Source organism: Habropoda laboriosa, unplaced genomic scaffold (genome assembly GCF_001263275.1).
Source record: "Habropoda laboriosa isolate 0110345459 unplaced genomic scaffold, ASM126327v1 scaffold187, whole genome shotgun sequence".
Classification (NCBI taxonomy): domain Eukaryota; kingdom Metazoa; phylum Arthropoda; class Insecta; order Hymenoptera; family Apidae; genus Habropoda; species Habropoda laboriosa.
In genome coordinates this window covers 36401-39395 of record NW_017100299.1, presented here as the reverse complement: position 1 = coordinate 39395, position 2995 = coordinate 36401, and positions in this window count along the sequence as shown.

The window sequence follows — 2995 nt, the reverse complement described above, 5'->3', positions numbered from 1 at the left end:
CACAATTTAACAAAATTGTAAAATAATTATATTATTATAATAAAATAATTATTAGAAAATAAAATTGCTTTAGTAGAAACTGTAGGTAAGAATGAACGAGATTTGTCGGAAATTCTGACGAAAGTACGAAACCGGTGTCAATATTCTTCGGAATGTTTATTTACAGAAAAGGTAACATTAGTATCTTACGTTCCAAAACCGCGAAAGTGTGTAATATTAACATTAAAAGTGTGTATTGCATTTCATTTATGCATTATCAAAGCATGATTTTTCACAATACCAGTTTTCATTGTACAATCCCCTTAGAGATATGCGATCTCGAAGTTGTTAGTTTTAAAATCTGAAATTTTTAAACTAGAATTGAAAGTTACTTTTTGGTTTAGTATCGAACTATAATTCTTTTCTTTCAGTGTTGGTAACTATCTGACATGCTCTAAATTAATCCTATATTCTGATTTTATTCCTTTATTTCACTTTTTACAGCTGTGACAGTGGAGAATACACAAGACCTATATATGTTTTTTCTTCTCCTAAGGAAATAGTTATGTATCAAGTGAGATCAAACGGCAATTTTTTTGTTAAATAAACTTTCAAGGTTCCTGAAGAAAGGCCTGTTGCATTTTGTTGCGATAATTTATAATATTATGAGTTATTGTTATTTCTTTGCCGTCCGCACCGTTTATGGGGTGGGGGTCAGTTTTAGGTATTGTAGTGTCTCGTACCCCGTGATTCGTTTCATGGAATTTCACGGGGCCCTAAGACCCGTTTACGTATCTTTGCAACGACGTAGTCAGAAGCTGGGCGGTTGAGAAATTAATCTCTCCAGCCTGATTGATATTAAGATGTCGATACTTCGCTTTCAAGATGTTAGGGCTTGCGGTTGATCTTTCGATCGTTCAAGCGTTACCGGTTTTTGCACGCGTGTGCCGACTAATGGTCTAAGGCTACGAAGGACCAGTTTCTTTTTGTGTTCTATGTTCTAAACTAATTCGAGGTCTAGAGCCTACTCTGCGAGGTGCGAAGTCTTTCTGCCGGAGTCTCTACGGTTTCCCTCGAAGAAGACTCCTATTTTCCCAAAAACACCCTGATTGGTGATTTTTCCTTTTCTAAATCACTAATCAGTCTACTCCGGTGCATCGTAACCTCCCTCCATTTCGCCCTTAGCGCGTTATCTTAGGGTGGGGTAAACAACGACCGGAGAAAGTGTTCGGTGGACGGATGCGTGGGAATCCTGTGGAATCTCCGCTTTTCTAGACTTTGTTAAAGTCAAGTGGCCCATAGACGTTGGCAAAAGTCGTGGCCACTTTTCTATTTTCCGTTCGGAGACTCCAGGATTTATGGCAGGGTCTGGTCCTAGGGACTAAGTGTCGCAGGCAACGCAATAAACACTTGTGGTGTTTTGAGGAAACGATATTTGCCTGCGACGGCGACCACTTGACTCGCTGCCATAAATCCGGCTACAGGATGCGCCTTAACACAAGATATAGACTGTGTTTTTCCGAATAATTTTGTGAGCGTATTTGTTTATTACAGTACTTTCGATCAATACGTGTGTCGTCGCTTTTATCAATTACGGTTGTCGGCGATTCGTCAGTCGTTGTATGTTTGGTGTGGATATTTGTTTTCCTATTGACGTCTGTAAAGTCAATAGAGTGTCTTGAATGGTGTCGTCTTAGGAGGTGGAATTTATCAGTAATAAATTCCATGTGTGAGAGGAGAAAAACGAGGTGGAAAAGGAAGAAGAATATAATTAATTAATATTTTATAATAAATATTAAAAACAATTAAAATACCTAGCATTTTTTTTACATTCTTATACTTACAGGTATTTATCATCATTTTTATATTTGATCAAAATTATTTTTATATTCAATATTTAACATAAAAAAAGTATATTATCATTTTAGAGTTATATTATTGCAATTTAGTACGGCAATTTATCTTAGATTTAAAAATATTACTTTTGGCCAGGATTTCGGCGAAATCCGCCACTGTGCGCCGGGTATCTGAATACTCGGAAAGATACTTGGGTAAATGAAAAATACCCAGGTATGTTCTACCCGTGTTACTCATTGTATTCGGGTAATTTATGTTTTTGTGTGAGATAATGAAACAATTAATTATTTTAGATTAGATATCTTTATTTTTGTACAAAAATAACAACAAATCAACATTCTCAGGTACATAGTAGAGTGTTACGCTTCAAGCTAGTAATATTTCCAGCTGTTAAAAATAAACGTTCAGAACTGACAGGCGTTGCAGGTACATACATATGGTCGTGGCTTCGCGTGTGTGGGTCGTCGGTCCGGGTGGGTGGCACGATGAAATATCTCGGCCTCCACCTGGACAGCCGCTGGCGCTTCGAAGAGCACTTCGACCGATTAGTCCCCCGAGTGGAAAGGGCGGCGGCCGCGTTGGGCCGCCTCCTGCCAAATCTCGGGGGACCTAACGAGTGGGTTCGCCGCCTCTACGAGGGCGTCATGCGGAGTATGACCCTTTACGGGTCACAGGTGTGGGCGGACGACCTGATGGCCAGTAGACGGAACAAAACCAAGCTCCGCCGACTGCAGAGGACAATGGCCATCAGGATCGCCCGGGGATTCCGCACGATCTCCCACGAGACGGCGATGGCGCTGGCGGGACTCGCCCCGTTCGAGCTCCTGGCGGAGAGGGACGCCCAAGTGTATGGACATCTCCGCGAACTCCGCTGGGGCGGGGCGATCCCGTCGGCGTCAGAGGTCGAGGTGCTGAGGCGCCAGTCCGACGGGGCGCGCTGGCCAAATGTAAAGACCACTTGTCAGGGATGGCAAGCCAGCGCGCCGTGAGGGCGGTTCACCCTTCTTTCGACGAATGGGTGGACCGCGGCAAGGGACAGCTCACATACCAGGTCACCCAGGTGCTCACCGGACACCTATGTTTCGGGGAGTAACTGGCCCGGATCGGAAAGGAGGTGGACCACGGGGAGGGGAACATTGCGAGGGAGGACGCCAGGACT